This window comes from Lampetra planeri, chromosome 40 (genome assembly GCF_965212315.1).
Source record: "Lampetra planeri chromosome 40, kcLamPlan1.2.h2, whole genome shotgun sequence".
NCBI lineage: Eukaryota > Metazoa > Chordata > Hyperoartia > Petromyzontiformes > Petromyzontidae > Lampetra > Lampetra planeri.
In genome coordinates this window covers 8,603,105-8,627,200 of record NC_136146.1, presented here as the reverse complement: position 1 = coordinate 8,627,200, position 24,096 = coordinate 8,603,105, and the positions used below count along the sequence as shown (strand labels likewise).

The window sequence follows — 24,096 nt, the reverse complement described above, 5'->3', positions numbered from 1 at the left end:
GCGCGGGGTGAGTGGTGAGGCACGATGAGATGTGGGAAAAGAGGATCGTAGCCGGCACCCGGTGATTGGTCGAATAAGTGGGTGCTCGCAGCGACGTCGGCAGGTGGGGTATAAAGGGGGACGCGCGAGAGCACTCGGGGAGAGTTACCCAGTTGAAGACCCGAAGACGGAGCTGAAGACCTAGTGAAGCCGAGTAGCTCAGTGGCGTTAGTCGCCGAGTAGCTAAGTGGATGTTGGTCATCCGAGTAGCTCAGTGGCGTTAGTCGCCGAGTAGCTAAGTGGATGTTGGTCATCCGAGTAGCTCAGTGGGCGTTAGTCGCCAAGTAGCTAAGTGGGTGTTTGTCACCCGAGTACTAAGTGGATGTTGGTCATCCGAGTAGCTCAGTGGCGTTAGTCGCCAAGTAGCTAAGAGGATGTTGGTCATCCGAGTAGCTCAGTGGGCGTTAGTCGCCAAGTAGCTAAGTGGGTGGTTGTCACCCGAGTACTAAGTGGATGTTGGTCATCCGAGTAACTCAGTGGGCGTTAGTCGCCAAGTAGCGAAGTGGGTGTTTGTCACCCGAGATACAAAGTAGGTGTTAGTCACCTGTAACCAAGTTTGATAAAATAAAGAGTGTGTTACCCGTGAAGTCGTCTCCCGTGGAGTTACTACATTACAGATAGACTCCCCACCCCCCCCGCCATGGCAGAGGTTCATAGCACTACCGCTGTAGACTTGCCCACATGTAAAAAATTTACCCGTAAAAACAAAGTTTTTCACTATAAATCCTTTATATGCGTGGCATCGGTTTTATTTTATTATTCATTTCTGTATTTCTTGAGTAAGAGTTTCATTTTTATCACATTGGTATTTTAAATTAAACATGAAAAAATTTTTTCCTAAAAAGTGGAACATTTTTGAAAAAAAAAAATCATTGTCAGCTGGAAGTTCGGGCTGCTGACGGCGGTCAACGCGCCCACAGACGGTGAACGCCGGGCAACGAAGAGTCGCTGGATGCGAGCGAGTTCAACATCGGTCTGTGGGGGGGGGGGGGGTGCAAGGCTGAGGCCAAGGAAACTCCTTCCCATCCATACCTGGGGCAATAGCCGATAAGAAGCAGAGAGGGGGGGGGGGGACGGGAGCGGGAGTTAAACCAAGAAGGGTGCAGGACTGTGGTGGAATGAGTCGGTACACACAAACTGGAGAGCAATACATTGAATGGATTTCCTGCCCAAATGAGTGGTGATGCAGTAGAAGCCCTATTCTGTGGATAGACTCCCCACCCCCCCCGCCATGGCAGAGGTTCATAGCACTACCGCTGTAGACTTGCCCACATGTAAAAAATTTACCCGTAAAAACAAAGTTTTTCACTATAAATCCTTTATATGCGTGGCATCGGTTTTATTTTATTATTCATTTCTGTATTTCTTGAGTAAGAGTTTCATTTTTATCACATTGGTATTTTAAATTAAACATGAAAAAAATTTTTCCTAAAAAGTGGAACATTTAAAAAAAAAAATCATTGTCAGCGAAAATAAATTGTCACGCACAACGAGTCTGTGTGCAAAATGTCAGCTCGATTGGATCATGGGAAGTGGGTTAAAAAACGACTGAAAGATTTGCACGGTCGTAAGCACGCAAGCAAGCAAGCAAGTGAACTTAATATAAAGGATTTAAAAATGGTACTTGTTTAAACCACCCCGGCAGGATGATGGGCCGAGGCGACCCCAAACGAGATTTGAACTCGCAACGTTCGAGTCGTGAGCCACTCGCTCTTCCGCTGAGCCACACAACAGGCTGCACACTCAGTACAAACTGCACACCCAGTACAAACTGCACACTCAGTACAAACTGCACACACAGTACAAACTGCACAGACAGTACGAACTGCACACCCAGTACAAACTGCACACCCAGTACAAACTGCACACACAGTACAAACTGCACTCAGTACAAACTGCACACACAGTACAAACTGCACGCCCAGTACGAACTGCACACCCAGTACAAACTGCACACCCAGTACAAACTGCACACACAGTACAAACTGCACACTCAGTACAAACTGCACACACAGTACAAACTGCACACCCAGTACGAACTGCACACACAGTACAAACTGCACGCCCAGTACAAACTGCACACACAGTACAAACTGCACACACAGTAAAAACTGCACACCCAGTACAAACTGCACACACATTACAAACTGCACACCCAGTACGAACTGCACACCCAGTACAAACTGCACACACAGTACAAACTGCACACCCAGTACGAACTGCACACCCAGTACAAACTGCACACACAGTACAAACTGCACGCCCAGTACAAACTGCACACACAGTACAAACTGCACACACAGTACAAACTGCACACCCAGTACAAACTGCACACACAGTACAAACTGCACACCCAGTACGAACTGCACACACAGTACAAACTGCACGCCCAGTACAAACTGTACACCCGGTACATCCTGCACATACAGTACAAACTGCACACACATTACAAACAGCACACTCAGTACAAACTGCACACCCAGTACAAACTGCACACCCAGTACAAACTGCACTCAGTACAAACTGCACACACAGTACAAACTGCACACCCAGTACAAACTGCACACACAGTACAAACTGCACTCAGTACAAATTGCACACCCAGTACAAACTGCACACCCAGTACAAACTGCACGCCCAGTAGGAACTGCACACTCAGTACAAACTGCACACCCAGTACAAACTGCACACCCAGTACAAACTGCACACCCAGTACAAACTGCACGCCCAGTAGGAACTGCACACTCAGTACAAACTGCACACACAGTACAAACTGCACACCCAGTACAAACTGCACACACAGTACAAACTGCACTCAGTACAAACTGCACACACAGTACAAACTGCACGCCCAGTACGAACTGCACACCCAGTACAAACTGCACACCCAGTACAAACTGCACTCACAGTACAAACTGCACACCCAGTACAAACTGCACACACAGTACAAACTGCACACCCAGTACGAACTGCACACACAGTACAAACTGCACGCCCAGTACAAACTGCACACACAGTACAAACTGCACACACAGTAAAAACTGCACACCCAGTACAAACTGCACACACATTACAAACTGCACACCCAGTACGAACTGCACACCCAGTTCAAACTGCACACCCAGTACAAACTGCACACCCAGTACAAACTGCACACACAGTACAAACTGCACGCCCAGTACAAACTGCACACACAGTACAAACTGCACACCCAGTACAAACTGCACACCCAGTACAAACTGCACACACAGTACAAACTGCACACCCAGTACGAACTGCACACACAGTACAAACTGCACGCCCAGTACAAACTGCACACCCGGTACATCCTGCACATACAGTACAAACTGCACACACATTACAAACAGCACACTCAGTACAAACTGCACACCCAGTACAAACTGCACACCCAGTACAAACTGCACTCAGTACAAACTGCACACACAGTACAAACTGCACACCCAGTACAAACTGCACACACAGTACAAACTGCACTCAGTACAAATTGCACACCCAGTACAAACTGCACACCCAGTACAAACTGCACGCCCAGTAGGAACTGCACACTCAGTACAAACTGCACACCCAGTACAAACTGCACACCCAGTACAAACTGCACACCCAGTACAAACTGCACAACCAGTAGGAACTGCACACTCAGTACAAACTGCACACACAGTACAAACTGCACACCCAGTACAAACTGCACTCAGTACAAACTGCACACACAGTACAAACTGCACACCCAGTACAAACTGCACACACAGTACAAACTGCACTCAGTACAAACTGCACACCCAGTACAAACTGCACACCCAGTAGGAACTGCACACTCAGTACAAACTGCACACACAGTACAAACTGCACGCACAGTACAAACTGCACGCCCAGTACAAACTGCACACTCAGTACAAACTGCACACCCAGTACAAACTGCACACCAAGTAAAAACTGCACACCCAGTACAAACTGCACACCCAGTACGAACTGCACACCCAGTACAAACTGCACACACAGTACAAACTGCACGCCCAGTACGAACTGCACACCCAGTACAAACTGCACACCCAGTACAAACTGCACTCACAGTACAAACTGCACACCCAATACAAACTGCACACCCAGTACAAACTGCACTCACAGTACAAACTGCACACCCAGTACGAACTGCACACACAGTACAAACTGCACGCCCAGTACAAACTGCACACCCAGTACAAACTGCACACACAGTACAAACTGCACTCAGTACAAATTGCACACCCAGTACAAACTGCACACCCAGTACAAACTGCACGCCCAGTAGGAACTGCACACTCAGTACAAACTGCACACCCAGTACAAACTGCACACCCAGTACAAACTGCACACCCAGTACAAACTGCACGCCCAGTAGGAACTGCACACTCAGTACAAACTGCACACACAGTACAAACTGCACACCCAGTACAAACTGCACTCAGTACAAACTGCACACACAGTACAAACTGCACCCCCCGTACAAACTGCACACACAGTACAAACTGCACTCAGTACAAACTGCACACCCAGTACAAACTGCACGTCCAGTAGGAACTGCACACTCAGTACAAACTGCACACACAGTACAAACTGCACGCCCAGTACAAACTGCACGCCCAGTACAAACTGCACACTCAGTACAAACTGCACACCCAGTACAAACTGCACACCCAGTAGGAACTGCACACCCAGTACAAACTGCACACCCAGTACAAACTGCACACCCAGTACAAACTGCACACCCAGTACGAACTGCACACCCAGTACAAACTGCACACACAGTACAAACTGCACGCCCAGTACGAACTGCACACCCAGTACAAACTGCACACCCAGTACAAACTGCACTCACAGTACAAACTGCACACCCAGTACAAACTGCACACCCAGTACAAACTGCACTCACAGTACAAACTGCACACCCAGTACGAACTGCACACACAGTACAAACTGCACACCCAGTACAAACTGCACACCCAGTACAAACTGCACACACAGTACGAACTGCACACCCAGTACGAACTGCACACCCAGTACAAACAGCACACACAGTACGAACTGCACACACAGTACAAACTACACACCCAGTACGAACTGCACGCCCAGTACGAACTGCACACCCAGTACAAACTGCACACCCAGTACAAACTGCACGCCCAGTACAAACTACACACCCAGTACCAACTGCACACTCAGTACAAACTGCACACACAGTACAAACTGCACGCCCAGTACAAACTGCACCCCCAGTACAAACTGCACACTCAGTACAAACTGCACACACAGTACGAACTGCACACCCAGTACGAACCGCACACCCAGTACGAACCGCACACCCGGTACAAACTGCACGCCCGGTACGAACTGCACACCCAGTACAAACTGCACACCCAGTACGAACTGCACACCCAGTACGAACTGCACACCCAGTACAAACTGCACACTCAGTACAAACTGCACTCAGTACAAACTGCACTCAGTACAAACTGCACACACAGTACAAACTGCACTCAGTACAAACTGCACACACAGTACGAACTGCACACCCAGTACAAACTGCACGCCCAGTACAAACTGCACACCCAGTACAAACTGCACACTCAGTACAAACTGCACACACAGTACGAACTGCACACCCAGTACAAACTGCACACCCAGTACAAACTGCACACACAGTACGAACTGCACACACAGTACAAACTGCACACACAGTACAAACTGCACACCCAGTACTAACTGCACACCCAGTACCACCTGCACACCCAGTAGAAACTGCACACACAGTACCACCTGCACGCCCAGTACAAACTGCACACACAGTACGAACTGCACACCCAGTACCACCTGCACACCCAGTACCACCTGCACACCCAGTAGAAACTGCACACACATTACAAACTGCACACCCAGTACGAACTGCACACACAGTACAAACAGCACACACAGTACGAACTGCACACACAGTACAAACTGCACACCCAGTACGAACTGCACACAGTACGAACTGCACACCCAGTACGAACTGCACACCCAATACCACCTGCACGCCCAGTACAAACTGCACACACAGTACAAACTGCACACCCAGTACGAACTGCACACCCAGTACGAACCGCACACCCGGTACAAACTGCACGCCCGGTGCAGGCTGCACTATCAGTGCATGCTGGTGGCCAGCCGAGCGTCAAGTGCGAACACGAATCTCTGACCGCTCCGGTGCTGCGTGTGGTCGGTGGGACTGCACGGGTGTTGAGACTCGGGACACTGGGAAAGGAGGCACCAATCCGGGGGGGGGGGATGGATGGACGGATGATGCATTCGAGATTCGGTGGCTTAGGAGGACGACGGGGGAAAGCATGGACAGGAAAAAAAGCACGGACAAGAAAGTGTCAACAAAAAAATAACAACGGTATATTGCCAGCAAAACGATGCCGGATTTCGTCAGAGAGAGGTAATGATGGCACAGGGAGCTCTGACTGCGGAACCTCCTGCTTGGCAAAAAAACAAAGACAGAAAGGGGGAGAGGAAGACAAAGACGGATGTGGGTGGTGGTGGGTGGGGGGAAGGTAACGATGACGTAGGAGTGGTCCCGGGGAACTTTAGGAGAGAGCGCGCGCGCTGAGAGGAAGTGGTGGTGTTTGAACGTCGACCTCTGAACCCGGAGCAGACATTGATGCATGGACCATGGAGCGGAGCGAGTGTGTAATTGTGCGCGCGCGTAGTTAACCCGCTTGCCCCCCCCCAACGATTCGGTGAATTGGTCGCAACTCGATTCACGCGTCGATTCTTCTGCTCTTTCTTAAGCAGGCGGCGAATGCAGTGGCCCCTCCTCCGGTGGCTGCAGGGGCCACGTGACCCCCGAACGCCGATTGTGCACGTACCATGAGCGTAACAAGAATCGATGTTAACATCGGAGAATCGATGCGTTGTTAGGCCACAGGTTTCAGTTCGTTTTTGTTGAGAACCAGGTGAGCACTCCGGAGACCAGGATATGTCTCATTTGCGAGAGTGACCTGGGGAATCGGTCTGCCAGTCGGGGGAGATGATCGCTGCTCCTGCTGCTCCTGCTGCTGCTGCGTAATCCAAAATGAATCATCTGCAGTGTAATTTTCGCATATTTATGTGTGTGTACGTTGAACTTCCTTCGCACCATACATAGCCAACCGTGCTTATTGGAGGTGCGCGGGGGAATGACAACAAACTAAACACGAAAAGCATTTCGAAAGAAATCAGTTTTCAATCAAGATTTAAAAGTGCATCGACTCCAGTGGCTTCCTAATATCCGAAGGGAACAGCGTTCCAGACGGCCGCAGAAGCGCGTCTAAAAGTGCGCGATGCAGCGACCGTCAAACATTATTAATTTTATTCGTTACATCCAGCAAATCCCTTGGGGCCACGGAACGCGCTGCAGATCGAGCTGTTGCGGGCGGTTGTGCCCAGCCGTCATCACGCTTCCCCAGCCCCCACCCGTAGAGATCGCCTGCGGCTCCATAGCCGTTGCGTGGCGCTTTGTGACGCTATTTAAACTAAACTTATCGGAGGTGCGGTGGGGGGGAAGGACAACGTATGGCAACATTTTACACAGCGATGCCAGCGCAGGATGGCCTAACTCTTGCGAACGACATCACCGAGTCTTTAATGTCAACACTGTGAGTGAAGCAGATGGCCACGGAGTGTTATTGTGGCCGTTACACGCCGCAGTATTAACCAGGGCGGATGCTGGTTTCGAACCGCGAAACTCTGCAGCAATTGCCGAACGTGCTACCGATGGGCAGTGTCATTGCCACCAGTGTGCTGGGTATACAGGAGGTCGTGAGTTCAACCCAGACTCTAACGCCTGTATATTTATAATTTGCACGTTCTCTCTCACCTTGGTCGCGTTAATGTTTCTCTGGGTTCTCCGGTTTTTCTCTCCACATCCACGCGTTTAGAGTATTTGGCTTCTATACATTTCCACATGACGATAAGCCACTTCGTTGAGCTATCATTTGTGACAAGGCTGCTTCTGAAAAACAGCTTTGTAGCTCAGTGGGCCTTACCTGGTAAAATATAAAAAAGTTATAGTAGTACGTAGAAATTGGCCACATATCCCGACACAGGACCCTCTTAAAACATTAACTTGAGACTCGGTGGTGACGCTTTCCCGGATAAAATAAATGACACGGGTCATTCCATCTCAACCGGTGCAGAGGCCCAGATCTATCTCAAGATTACAATAATAACCATCGAATAATAACCGTCGACAGATACTTGTAAATTAGTACACATGACCAGAAAGGCCCCGCGGAAATATCGACCAGAGGTGCGTACAAGTAACTGGCGCCACCTGCTTCACAATCCACTGCTGGATGAGGGCCTCCCCGGGGACCATGCGGGGCCTGTGCAGTATTGGGTCCGGTTTGACACGGAATGACCCCCAACACTGTTACTATAACGGCTGTGTCAGCCGGCTCACGCACAGAGCGAGTATTTGCATGTAACATATATATACACATGGCGCCACAACCATCGTTTCTGCACGCCCCCCCCCGCCCCGCTGGCTGCTATCTTCCCGTAACGAATGGGTGCACGCTGCACACAGCAAGTCAGCCGCGCTGCGCTATGCAAGCCAGCCGTGTTTTGCACTGCAAGTCAGCCGTGCTGCGCACATGCAAGGCAGCGGTGCGGCATGCTGCAAGCCAGCCGTGCTCCACACACGCAAGGCAGCGGTGCGGCATGCTGCAAGTCAGCCGTGCTGCGCACACGCAAGGCAACGGTGCAGCGTGCTGCAAGTCAGCCGTGCTGCGCTACGCAAGGCAGCGGTGCGGCGTGCTGCAAGTCAGCCGTGCTGCGCACACACAAGACAGCGGTGTGGCATGCTGCAAGGCAGCCGTGCTCCACACATGCAAGGCAGCGGTGTGGCGTGCTGCAAGCCAGCCGAGCTGTGCATTGCAAGCAATGCTCACGTACGCCCACTCAATAAGTTGTGTTGCTGATGCCGCTGCTGCCACGACTAAAAACCACAACTATGTTACCAGGTAAGGCCCACTGAGCTATGCAGTTCTTTTTCAGAAGCGGGCTGGCTATCACAAGTGACAGAATGACGACGTGGATTATCACGTGGGAAGGTATAGCAGCCAAATGCTGTACTCCTAAATGCGCGATGTTGACTTTAAATGTGGAGGGGAAAATAACGGAGAACCCGGAGAAAAATCCATGCAACCACGGGGAGAGAGACGCGCACATTCCAAATGTACAGCAGTCGTCAGGGTCGGGATTGAGCCCACGACCTCTTGTGTACCAGGCGAGGTAGTTAACACCTCGCCACCGCTGCGTTGCCAGTCGTGCACAAGCAGCGAAAAACTCCACACATCCGTCAATCACGTTGTGGCCTCAAACGGGGGAAAAACCCTATATTAGGTGACATTAAGGGGCAACGGCCCTTAAAAATAATAATTATTTCATGTTATATAGTGTCATTCATGCAATTTCATCCCACAACACTGCCACATCAATTACCAAGTCCCCTTACACAGACGGTACACAAGACAACCCCCCCCACCCACCACACAAAAACATATGAATGCGTGAATGGTGGGAAGAAATACAATTTCACACAACGAGAAAGTGATCATCGTCCGTTGGGTCTCCATGTCCCAGAACACAATAACGACCTTCTTCATTCGCGTGCTATGAAGGAGGATAATCGCCCAAAAAGTTGCCTAACTAAAACAAAGACCCCCCTATAGCCTTCAATAGCGTGTTGGGGCAAGTGCTGTTAGCAAGCACCTATCAAGGCCGGCATGGTGCACGAGTGGGTAGGTGGCCAGCACCACGCCCGGCCACCTTCGTCTCCCCACTTTTGATGCTTACACACTGCACCAGGTACTCATATAAGGCTGAGTCGACCTAGGGGAGGGCCCAAGACCAGTTCAAACATCCGGCACTTGTTACTGGTCGCGAGCGAGAATCAACCTGGGGTCGCCAGGATCGTAGCGCAGTGCACTAACCGCCACGCCACCGCTCCCAACTTTACCTCCAGCTACAAGTTCCAAAACTGAAGTCGTCCTCATCGGCAGAAAAGACCACGCTCGGAAAAGCGTCCTCCACCGGTCGCCACGAAGTGGTCGCCGACCGTCAGCTTTTGTGCCCCTTCCCACACATCTCCTCCACTCCCAAGGGTCTCGTACCCCCACCAAGGCCACATCCAGCACCCCCTTGCCTCATCTGCTGCCAAGACCTTCATCCAAACCATCATCACATCTCAACTCGAACTCTCTCCTCTCTCCACCCTTCTCCCCAAATCCTTCACCTCCAAACTCCCAAAAATTCCACCGCCAAGCTCCTCAGCCACGCCCGTAAACGCAAGCCCCTAATCCCTCGCCCCTAAACTCTAATCCCTCCGCGCACGCAGAGTCCAATCCCTGATTAATTACAAGACCGAAATCATCATCTTCAAGACCCTCCATGAATCCACCTCTACATACCTCTCCTTTCGAATATCACTCAACTCCCCCCCCCTCCCACTTTCCTATCTCTCCCCTCTGATCTCACTTTACTCCCAACACATGCACTTGCCTACCTCTCTCCCCTCTCATCTACTCAAGTTGGCAGTGGTAGCACTCGTTCATCCTCGCAAGCAGCAGCAGCTTTTGGCTGGCCATCGGACAAACACAGTCCACCGCATCGCACTCTTTGGGATGTGCTTGTGCAGCCGTCTGGAACGCTCTTGCTGCTTCCCATATTAGGAAGCCACTGGAGCTATGCACTTTTAAATCATCTAGATTGACAGACTCATTTCTGTAGAATTTATTTTTGTGCTTCGTTTGTTGTTCTTACCCCACACCTCCGATCGTCATGGTTGGCTACGTACGGCGCGAAAGAATTTCAACAAACAAACATACATTAATAATACAGGTTCTTTTTGGGTTAGATCGCGTAAATATAAATGTGTCGTTAAACCCGCCACCACCCGACACTGCCAATTCGTTACTAGTACAGCACACTGGTGTGTTGGAGAATAAATCCACAACATTTACAATCTGAGTAGGACGTTTCACCAGTAATTGCGAATGTGCTCTCCAACACACCGGTGCTGCTGTACCAGTAACGAATTGGAATGTTTACGTGACAAACCTTACACTACTTGGCTGTGTCAGGTGGTGGCAGGTTTAACGACACATTTACATTCACGCGATCTAACCCAAAACACCTATATTATGGATGATATCGGTCGTGAAAGCCTACGCGTTGACACGTACGCTCGTCACAGCAAGAAGGACCTGGCCTCGATTCTGGACTGGGGCACCTTTTCTGCATGGAGTTGATAAACTCTCTCCTGCTGTCCTGCGCGCGTGTTGCCCCCAGATGCTATGGTGTTCTCCAATCGCTAAAACAGAACAATACAACGTCATTGTGGTGTTGGCCAAACTGCCCAAAGTGGCAGGACCCTCCTCAAAGAGGCTCTGGACAGCGCGGCTTGCCTGGGCAAATATCATCATCATCATCATCGTCACGATCCACGGGCAGATGACAGCTCAGAGGTGTCAACTGCACATTTCATCATTTGTTTACACTTTCCTCTCTGTCTTGTGGCCAGTATGGCTCAAGTAGTGGCACCGATCTCTTAATGCCATCGTCATCAAGTCATTCTCTGTTGTGTCTTCCTTTATTTCCGGTTCATTCCATTTTTCCCGAACAACTATAACTCTTTTAATTGTCCTATTACTGTGCATCCTACATCATGTGTCCACATCATTATTATTATTCTGCTGCTCCATTTGCCTTCCACTTCATCAAGCGAACCCTTGTCTCAAAACAGTCAAGAAAAAAAACCCTTTGCTTTAATGTGAGGTTGCTTCTCTTCTCTACTGCTGCCCCTTATTGGCCGAAACCTCCCTCCCCCGTTCAGCCAATCGGGGCACCTCGAGAGGATCGCGTCTCTCATCTTCCACTGTCTCCGGCGGCACAGTGGTCGGCACGCTGCGCCACGAATCCGGCCAGCCCGAGGGTTCGATCCCTGGCCGTGGCGAACTGTCGGGTGATAAAACTAGATTCGAAGCTTTCGTGACTGCAGGAATTACTCGTTGGTTCTTTCGGTAAAGTCACGTAGAAAGAAAGAAAATTAAATAACAATAGAATACGACATTTCGATTGCAACACAAGCAACCATCATCAGGTACAAATGAATGAGAAAACAAACTGAGTAAACTTGTAAATATAATGCAATACAACACAGAGAGTCGGCCAACAACAACAGTCAACACCCCACCTGGTTGATGACGTTCTTCCAAAGATTGCTAAATTTGAGAGAGAGACAAAATATAGACACGGAGACACACAGACAGACACACAAGCAGAGAGAGACTCACACAGAGACAAACAGAGAGAGACACACATAGGCACACAGAAAGACAACGTCTCTGTGTCGAGGCCTTAAATAGAGAGAGGGGGGGCGGGTGATGTTTGCACGGCCCCCCGAGTCACTTCTATCTTCACCAACCCGTCCTGACTAGCGTGGTGAAGTATGGTCAAACAACCCCCAACCCCCACCTCTACCCCACCTTTGACCAACGCAGCCTGGGGAAAGGCTGTGGATTGATGACAAAAGGGCTGTGAATTATTGTAATTCTCACTCGGTCGTGAACTGCGTTCTTCCACCGCATTTCTACACCGTGGTGGTGGTTGGTGTTTGGTGGCTGGTGTTAGTGGTGGTGGTGTTTGGTGGTGGTGTTGGTTGGTGGTGGCTGGTGGCTGGTGTTGGTGGTTGGTGGCTGGTGTTGGTTGGTGGTGGCTGTGGTGGTGGTGGTGTTGGTGGTGGTGTTGGTGGTGGTGTTGGTGGTGTCGGTGGTTGGTGGCTGGTATTGGTGGTTGGTGTTGGTGGTTGGTGGTGTTAGTGGTGTTGGTGGTGTTGGTGGTTGGTGGTGGTTGGTGGTGGTGTTGGTGGTGGTGTCGGTGGTTGGTGGCTGGTATTGGTGGTGTTGTTGTTGGTGGTGTTGGTGGTGGTGGTGGTGGTGTTGGTGGTGTCGGTGGTTGGTGGCTGGTATTGGTGGTTGGTGTTGGTGGTTGGTGGTTGGTAGTGTTAGTAGTGTTGGTGGTGTTGGTGGTTAGTGGTGGTGTTGGTGGTTGGTGGTGGTGTTGGTGGTGGTGGTGGTGTTGGTGGTGTCGGTGGTTGGTGGCTGGTATTGGTGGTTGGTGTTGGTGGTTGGTGGTTGGTAGTGTTAGTGGTGTTGGTGGTGTTGGTGGTTAGTGGTGGTGTTGGTGGTTGGTGGTGGTGTTGGTGTTGTTGTTGTTGGTGGTGGTGTTGGTGGTGTTGGTGGTGTTGGTGGTGTTGGTGGTGGTGTTGGTGGTGCGACCGCTGCCCACCTGGTGGCCTCCCCCTCTTCTCACGAGTCTCTCCCCCCCGTGCATTCGATTTCTAAAACAAACATTCTCAATTAACATGCCCACCCCCCGCAGCCCCACCCCCCCACCCCCCAATTGGACAGCATCTTGAGATACGTTCACATGCTAGACGCTCTATTAACAGTAAACAATCATGTTTTATATTGCGCGCACACACACACTATTGTATCGCAAGCTGTTCGTGGGATGGGCGGTCTGGCAAGGGGAGGACCTTCATTCAGCAGTGGATTGAGCATGGATGATGACGAGGATGATGATACTTACACACACACTAGCATGCAAGTACACGAGCATGCAAAGATCCCCCGCATAGCCTTAACAGACTGTTGGGACAAGTGCTGTTGGCGAGTACCTATGAAGGCTGGCGCGGCACACGAGTGGGTGGGTGGGCAGGCCAGCACCATGCCCGACCGCCTTTGTCTCCCCAGTGGCGACCTTTACACATCGCACCAGGTACTCATTTGCAGCCGAGTCGACCTAGGGGAGGCCCGAGGATCGGTTCAGATAATCGTCACCGGTGTTGGCCGTGAGCAGAAATCGAACTCGGGTCGCCGGGTTCGCAGCGCGCTAACTGCTGCGCCACCGCTCCCCACGCACTCGCATAGAGGAGATACAGACATTAAATATGCAGACAACAAAGACACCCACGCGTGCATCACGGATTAGCCTCCGAAAGAGTTAATTCTCTAGACGCTGGCTAAGCTACTAGCAACAGATGTGGTAACCTTGGCTCGATATTCCAGTGAGAAAGGCTTTGAAGAAAGGAATGCTCTCTAATCCACAGCATGAGAGACCTTGAAGAAGGAGCTCATCAGCGAGCCCTGCCCAGCTACAGACATGCCAGAGAGAGTCCACGAAGTAGTTACATGAGTCCTCGTGACAACTGCCGAATGGAACAAAAGTTAAAAAAGAAAGTGTGCAAAGAAGTACACAGGCGCGCACGCCGGAATCGAAACTGAGAGCGAGAAAGGGGAACGTGGATCACGACATCACTCGAGACGTTTAAGTAAATTGACTTGGCTTCGGCAGAATATTACTGAAAGGGTGGTCGGTAGGGCGAGACTAAGCGTGGGGCGGCGGCAGCGGACGGAATGCTTTGCGGGAGGGCGTTCGACGCGGAGAAGGAGCGATTAAGATCAGCTCGTGCGCCAGGTTGCTACAACGGATCTGTTGCTTCGCAATAACCGTGGGGCGGGGGGGGGAGCGAGAGATGGCGACGGCTTTGGGGAGTCTTCATGCACAGCCAGAGCCATCCACCCCTAGGGTAGTACGACGATTCGGGGGCGACCGGCCCGGGCCCCTCGCTTTGGGGGGTGGCCTGCGATGTGGGGGGGGGGGGGGCTACGATTTGGGGGGGGGGGGGGCCTGGGCCCCTCGCTTTGGGGGGTGGCCTACGATTTGGGGGGGGGGTTGGGCCCATAATTTTGGGGTCTCCCCCCCACCCCACGGTTCGACGTGGCGGTGTCAAGATATTAATACTTCCGATTTTAGTTCGAAGGCGTCGGCCACACACGGCGTGATTTCCCCCAGAGTCCCGTACCCCCCCCCCCCCCCCTCTATGGACGGTCCCTGCATCATGCACCGGTTACACAGCAGTCACGGAGAGCCCAGAGTGTTGACGGGACGAGGTCGCCACAGTTTGAGCCACGGGGTGATGGGGGTGATGGGGGGGGGACTTCAATCACCGGCGACTCGCCCATTCACGTGCACAACAGTGCGCAATACCAGTCCGACAAAGGCAAAGATCCCCCGTGTAGCCTTAACAGACTGTCGGGGCAAGTGCTGTTAGCGAGTAGCACCTATAAAGGCCGGCACAGCACACGAGGGGGTGGGTGGCCAACATCACGCCTGGCCGCTTCTGTCTCCCCAGTGGCGGTGTTTCCACATCGCACCAGGTACTCATTTGAGGCCGAGTCGACCTAGGGGAGGCCCAGGACCGGTTCAAATAATCGTCACCGGTGTTGGCCGTGAGCAGGAATTGAACCCAGGTGGCCGGGTTCGCAGCGCGGCATGGCACCTGCAAAACGCGGTGTTTCATCAGCAGTCAGACTTGCTTCGCCACCATTGATTTGAAACCAGTCATTAAAAAAATAAATGTAAATTTTTAAACATTCTTTTGAACACGCTTTCTATTAACTCATTCTGTCTGTTATTGTCGTATCGTCAAATCGTGTAACTCAATTTTAACCCACTTCCCAATGTGGTATCGACTGCAAACTTGGTATACTTATGTATTACTAATGACAATACTATATTATATCAAAAAAATTAACATTATTTTTTATGTTATGTTCCGGCTTGGGTCTAATTGTCCACGCTCAACTCACGTTGGCTGTAAATCACCATGGCCCCTTACGTTATGGCAAGCTTCGGGGCCACTTCCTGGAGTCGTGGAGTTCTGCCATTACTCATACGGTACATTTCATTAAAGCGTGATTTTTTTAAAAGTATTTTAAAAAATATTACTTATTTTACACGGAGAGACGGATATGTTGAAGCAGACATTGCCTGCTTATTTTATTTTGTCAGTTGTCGGTGAAAATGTCATTGAATAATTATCAGCCACGGTAGCAGTTTGGAGGAATCTCCAAGATGCTGCCATCTGTCAATGTAATCATTAGTATTGTTTACACAAAAGATAGATTGTATTGGAGTTATTGTTGCGATGATCCTTGTTCACCAAGGGAAGCCTCATCACCGAGCACTCAAGACTCTCTTGGCAGGAGGGTCCTGCCAGGTATTCACAACACTGGGGAAGATGCCGCTGCTGCTGCGTGTGATCCCAAATGCGTCATTTGCAGGTTCATTGTCAGCAGTGAGACAATGGGCCAATGCTCGTCACGTAAGTGTTTTTAAACTTTCAAGCTATTTTTTTATTTTTTTACCAGGTAAGGCCCAATGTTAGCTGTGTTAGCTCTTTTGTCAGGAGCGACCTGTCCACAAATGACAGCTCAACGAAGTGGCTTATCACGTGGAGATGTATAGCATCCAAATACTCGAAACACGTATTTAGAAATGCAGAGAAAAAAACCCGGAGGAACCGGAGAAAAAATTAACGCGACCACGTGGAGAGAGAGATTGAGACACACAGACACGCAAACTACAAATATTCAGCGGCAAGCAGCAGGCGCCAGGCTCAGGATCGAACGCACAACGACCTCCTGTATACCAGGCAAGGTAGTTAACATCTCCTAGCCACCGTGGTGCCCGAGCTATAGAGGAAACCAGAAAACCCGGGGGAAACCCACGCAGAACAGGGGGAGAACATACACAACGCCGCACAAGAAGGTGCCCGTCAGGGGGATTCAAACCCAGGCCCTTCGAAGCTGCGAGGCGCGAGCATTACCACCGCTCCACCCGCTCACAAACCCAACCCATCAGCCTGCGCGCTAAGCGGATTTCATCGTTCCATCTCCTTCCCGAGGTCATAATCCTTTCACGCGACATCGCTTCAGGCGACATGTCCCCGCCGCCCAACCCCAGACACCTCTCTTCAGACAGAGAGAGAGAGGGAGTGTGCGGATGATGCCGTCAATCTGTTTCACAAAATCAATTCACGGGTTCCTCTCCTCCTCCCCCCGTCTCTCGGTGCAAGTATATCCTGTACCACGCCTCCCCCCACCGCTCCTCCTTGCGATATTTGTTTTTGGTTCCCTTTTTTGCTGTTGCCTTTCGTGACCCCGCGTTTTTCGTAACCGCGCGTCACAGCCGGGTATCGTTGGGGGTGGGGGGGGGTTCACCCAAGCTGACCTAAGCCGGGAGAAGGAAAAACCGGCCTCGTTTTAGTCGGAAGCTAGGGGCCGTCCATAAATGACGTCACGTGATTTTGGACAATTTTGACCCCCCCACCTCGTCACACGGCATCACAAAAAGTCAGAACCCCCCCCCCCTCAAATATGACGTCACAAAGCTCTGCCCCCCCCCCCCCACCAAAATATATAAAACATGCTTCAAATCGCTTTAAACTATTGTCATTGTAGTGCGTATTTAATGTGGCGCTGCACTCTGATATTGTAGGAGAAAACATTTATTAAAAAGTCTATTTAATTACTTAAAGTTGGGCATTTTTATGTGACGTCACACATCGTCACAAATGTCTGACCCCCCCCCCCCCCCCAGGTGCGTGACGTCATTTATGGATGGCCCCCTACCTAGAGGAGGTCATACCAGGTTCCCGACATTAAAAAAATTCCCACTGCTGAGGATACGTGCAATCTAAGTCGGCGATCGGAGGCTCAGACGATTCCTAATTGATGAATGGGCCCCTATATAGCATCGTGGTCTCTCATTGGCTGTCTTGTATCATATCCGGGCAACTTACTAACACATTCCTGCGGAGGGAGCTGGTAGGAACGTTGGGTTGCTCGGTCAATGGCCAGGGTCAACGGTGGCGTGGTGTATTCCGCAAATATGCCCGACTGTGAGGGCGGGCACAAGCCGGCGTGAGTAGGTTAAACGTTGAGTTTTATAAGGGCACCACGGGGTGACCAGCCCCTCCCCACCCAGCCCCACCCCCCACCCAGCCCCACCCTCCCCACCCAGCCCCTCTCCACCCAGCCCCTCCCCACCCTCCCCACCCAGCCCCTCCCCACCCCGCCCCACCTTCCCCTCCCCACCCAGCCCCACCCTCCCCACCCAGCCCCTCCCTGCACGAGGGGCTGGTGTAACCAGGAGGTTCCTACCTCTAAATGGGATCATTAATCTAACAAATCAAAATGACTTCACAATGATGATGATGCAGAGGATGTCAGTGGATTTCCTTCTGCTGCTGCTGATAACACTTCTGCAGATGATGATTCTGCCATCGCTACTTCTGCTGACCGCATCTGCTGCTGTTGATAATGATACTGCCGATTACACTTCTGCTGCTGTTGATTATTGCTTGTTTTTAACGCTAATACTGAAACATGCTGCTTCTGCTGTTGCTACTAATAAAACTACTGCAGCAGCAGCTGGTGATACTTCTGCTAATTCTATCACTGCTGCTTCTGATGATTCGATTGCTGAAACTGAAATTCCAGTTGCTACTGCTGCTGATGCTCCTAAAGCTACTGCTGCTGCTGCCAATTCAATAATTACTGCTGATGATTCTGCTGCTGCTGCTGCTGCTGAAATTAGTTGCTACTGCTGCTGAAGATGCTTTCTGCTGCTGCCACTGCTGCTGATGTACGCTTCTGCTAATTATATAACTGCTGCTTCTGCTGATGATTATTCTGGTACTGCTGCTGAAACTCCAGTTGCGACTGCTGATTTATGCTGCTGCTGCTTCTACAGCAGCTGCTGCTGATGCATCTACTGCTGATGCATCTACTGATTCTCTAATTGCTACTTATGATTTTGGTACTGCTGCTGAAACTCCAGTTGCTACCGCTGATTTATGCTGCTGCTGCTTCTACAGCAGCTGCTGCTGATGCATCAACTGCTGATGCATCTACATATTCTCTAATTGCTACTTATGATTCTGTTACTGATGCTGCTGAAACTCCAGTTGCGACTGCTGATTTATGCTGCTGCTTCTACAGCTGCTGCTGATGATGCTGCTGCTGATGATGATTCCGGCACCGCTGCCGTCGTTGCCGCCGATGGCAACCTTCGTGGTGGTGCCGACTGCGGGTGGCTTACAATGAACGTACAGGTCGGGGGGGGGATTGCCTGTCACCCGAGAGGTCGCCACGTGTTGTAAAATACCCCAGCGCCAACCCCCGGGGTTCTGTTTGCCGCGAAGGATTTGTAAATAAACGTTAAAAACGAGGTTTGCCCTATGTGAGCAAAGTTTTTGTTTAAAAAAAATCAACACCGGTAAAACACAACGCACACGCCACACACACACAGAGAGAGAACCTCGTTGTCGTGATGGTGAATTATTATAGAGAAGTTGCCTGAGCCACCAAAGACAAAGATCCCCCGTATAGCCTGCGACAGACTAATGGGGCAAGTGCTGTCAGCGAGCAGCACCTATGGAGGCCAGAACGGCACACGAGGGGGTGGGAGTAGCCAGCACCACGCCCGGCCGCCTTTGTCTCTCCAGTGGCGATATCGTTTACACATCGTGACCAAAATGCTCACTTGAGGCCGAGTCGACCTAGGGGAGGACCCAGGACCTGTGTGAGCGGGAATCGAACTCGGGTCGCCAGGTTCGTAGCGTAGCGCTCACCGCTACACCACCACCACTACCACCCCCACCACTACCACCACCACTACCACCACTACCACTACCACCACCACTACCACCACCACTACCACCACTATCACCACCACTACCACCACCACCATCCTCCCCGTCAATGAAAGGGGAGCTTTTGGTGGGATCTGGGTGTTTGTAGAGCGGTGTGAGTGGGGTACGGGGGGGGGTACAACAGGGGGGGTACAGGCGGGACGGTGTGGGCATTGAATGCTTCATCATTGGCATCAGCAACATCATCATCATCCGTACCTCCCCATTGGCTACGTACGGTGCGAAAGAAGTTCAACATGCATACACACACACAATAGCAGCAGCAGCGGCGGAGGAGGCGTTTGTATGATCATCATCAGCAGCGGGATCAGCATGAGCAGCAGAATTATACCATCGGCATCATTATCATCAGCACCATCACTCGCATCATGACATCCGCTTCAGCACCATCAGCCAGCAACATCATCAACACCGGAATCACCGATCATCATAACCATCAGCAGTATCAGCAACAGCAGAGGAAGAAACAGTAGCATCGCTACTCGTATCATCGGTAGCATCATCATCACTTTAATCATCACTATCATCTTCAGTTTAACGCGTAAAGGCTTTCGCGACCAATATCACCCATAATACAGATCTATCCCATAAAAAAACTGGATTATGGACTATCATCTTCATCACTATCATCCGAATCATCACTATCATCATCACTATCATCACTATCATCATCACTATCATCATCACTATCATCATCACTATCATCACCATCATCATTATCATCACCACTATCATCATCACTATCATCATCACTATCATCACCATCATCATTATCATCACCACTATCATCATCACTATAATCATCCCAACTATCATCTTAATGACTATCATCATCACTATCATCATCACCACCACTATCATCACCACTATCATCATCACTATCATCATCACCACTATCATCATCACTATCATCATCACCACTATCATCACTATCATCATCACCACTATCATCATCACCACTATCATCATCACCACTATCATCACCACTATCATCATCACCACTATCATCACCACTTTCATCATCACTATCATCATCACCATCATCACTATCATCATCACCACTATCATCACCACTATCATCATCACTATCATCATCACCACTATCATCACTATCATCATCACAAGTTTCATCATCACTATCATCATCACTATCATCACCACTATCATCATCACTATCATCATCACCACTATCATCACCACTATCATCATCACCACTATCATCACCACTATCATCATCACCACTATCATCACTATCATCATCACTATCATCATCACCACCACTATCATCACCACTATCGTCATCACTATCATCATCACCACCACTATCATCACCACTATCGTCATCACTATCATCATCACCACTATCATCACTATCATCATCACAAGTTTCATCATCACTATCATCATCACCATTATCATCACCACTATCATCACCACTATCATCATCACTATCATCATCACCACTATCATCATCACTATCATCATCACCATCATCATCACTATCATCACCACTATCATCATCACCACTATCATCACCACTATCATCAACACTATCATCATCACCACTATCATCATCACTAGCATCATCACCACTATCATCACTATCATCATCACAAGTTTTATCATCACTATCATCATCACAAGTTTCATCATCACTATCATCATCACCATTATCATCACCACTATCATCATCACTATCATCATCACCACTATCATCACTATCATCATCACCACTATCATCATCACTATCATCACCACTATCATCATCACTATCATCACCACTTTCATCATCACTATCATCATCACCACTATCATCACCACTATCATCACTATCATCATCACCACTATCATCACTATCATCATCACCACTATCATCACCACTATCATCATCACCACTATCATCACTATCATCATCACCACTATCATCACTATCATCATCACTATCATCATCACCACCACTATCATCACCACTATCGTCATCACTATCATCATCACCACCACTATCATCACCACTATCGTCATCACTATCATCATCACCACTATCATCACTATCATCATCACAAGTTTCATCATCACTATCATCATCACCATTATCATCACCACTATCATCACCACTATCATCATCACTATCATCATCACCACTATCATCATTACTATCATCACCATCATCATCACTATCATCACCACTATCATCATCACCACCATCATCACCACTATCATCAACACTATCATCATCACCACTATCATCATCACTATCATCATCACCACTATCATCACTATCATCATCACAAGTTTCATCATCACTATCATCATCACCATTATCATCACCACTATCATCACCACTATCATCACCACTATCATCATCACTATCATCATCACCACTATCATCATCACTATCATCATCACCACTATCATCACTATCATCATCACCACTATCATCATCACTATCATCACCACTATCATCATCACTATCATCACCACTTTCATCATCACCACTATCATCACCACTATCATCATCACTATCATCACTATCATCATCACCACTATCATCACTATCATCATCACCACTATCATCACCACTATCATCATCACCACTATCATCATCACCACTATCATCACTATCATCATCACTATCATCATCACTATCATCATCACAAGTTTCATCATCACTATCATCATCACCATTATCATCACCACTATCATCACCACTATCATCATCACTATCATCATCACCACTATCATCATCACTATCATCATCACCATCATCATCACTATCATCACCACTATCATCATCACCACTATCATCATCACCACTATCATCATCACTATCATCATCACTATCATCATCACCACTATCATCACTATCACCACTATCATCATCACTATCATCATCACTATCATCATCATCATCATCACTATCATCATCACTATCATCATCACTATCATCATCACTATCATCACTATCATCATCACTATCATCATCATCACTATCATCATCATCACTATCATCATCATCACTATCATCATCACTATCATCATCACTATCATCACCATCATCACTATCATCATCATCACTATCATCATCACCATCATCACTATCATCATCATCACTATCATCATCACCATCATCACTATCATCATCATCACTATCATCATCTTCATGACTATCATCGTCAGCACCAGTAACAAAAATGTGTCAACACCATTGACATTACCATCCGAGTCTCACCTGGATGAGGCAGTCTCAACTCCTGGTGGTGGTGGTGATGATGATGAAACAGGTGATGGTGGTGGTAATGTTGATGGTGGTGATGTTGATGGTGGTGATAATGATGGTGGTGGTGATGTTGATGGTGGTGCTGATGATATCAGCGGTGATGACCCACGTGTAAAAAGTGTTGACTAACTTTTTGAAAGTACCGCAGATGTAGCCGACGACGATGATGTAAGTGATGATGATGATGTCGTCTGTAGCGGTTAAGATGTTGATGTTACTCGCGATGGATGTTGATGACGGAAGTGCTGATGATGATGATGGCGATGGCGTAGGAGGGTGCTGATGAAGTTGGTGAAAGTGGTGCAGATGATGAATCTGACAGTGAAGCTGCTGTTGGTGAAGCTGCTGCTGCTGATGATGTTGATGATGTTGATGATGTTGTTGGTGATGATGATGTTTCCGCGAGTGATGATGTTGGTGATGGTGGTGATACTGATGGTGATGCTGATGGTGGTGATGATGTTGGTGATGATGCTGATGATGATGTTTGTGATGGTGATGATGCTGATGGACGTTCTTCACCGACCACCCGGTTCCCACCGCCCTCGAGGGCTCCTTTGAGCCCCGACCCCTCTGAGCACCCCGAGTGGCGGGCGAGGGGGCGGGGGGAGATTCAGGGCGTGGAGGCGGGGCTGGGGGAGCGGCCATGTCAGGGCAAGGCCCCCGTCGCCATGGAGACGCGGGCCGCCCCTCCGGTCCGCCCGCATTCCCCTCCCGTGAGAGACCCAAAACACTTTTCTCAGCGTGCACCCCACAGATGTCCTCTCTCAAAGTTGCACCCATACCAACAACAACAACAACAAGAAGCCACGCGCTGTATTTCGCCCCGGGGGAGGGGGGGGGGGCTTTCTCAAAAGGCACCCAAAGAGTCCCGGCTAATTTCTCAAAGGGCACCCAAAGATTTCCTGGTGCATTCTCGCAAAAGGAAGACTCACTTTCTTAAAGGGCACCCAAAAAATTCCTGGTGTATTCTCGCAAAAGAGAGTCGCTTTCTTAAAGGGCACCCAAAGATTTCCTGCAACATTCTCGCAAAAGGAAGACTCGTTTTCTTAAAGGACACCCACAGATTTCCTGGTGCATTCTCCCAAAAGAGAGACTCGCTTTCTTAAAGGGCACCCAAAGATTTCCTGCAACATCCTCG

The 24,096-nt window shown here is 49.5% G+C and overlaps 1 protein-coding gene across 1 annotated transcript in view; it reads right to left on the bottom strand.

The window, feature by feature from the left end:
- The window catches only part of LOC144731694 (plexin-B3-like), a 105,430-nt gene extending 81,871 nt beyond the window's left edge, over window positions 1–23,559 (bottom strand). Inside the window, 1 exon segment of the mRNA XM_078612871.1 lies at window positions 22,908–23,559. The gene's annotated coding sequence lies outside the window, so the exon portion shown is untranslated.
- Window positions 23,560–24,096: the final 537 nt, after the last annotated feature.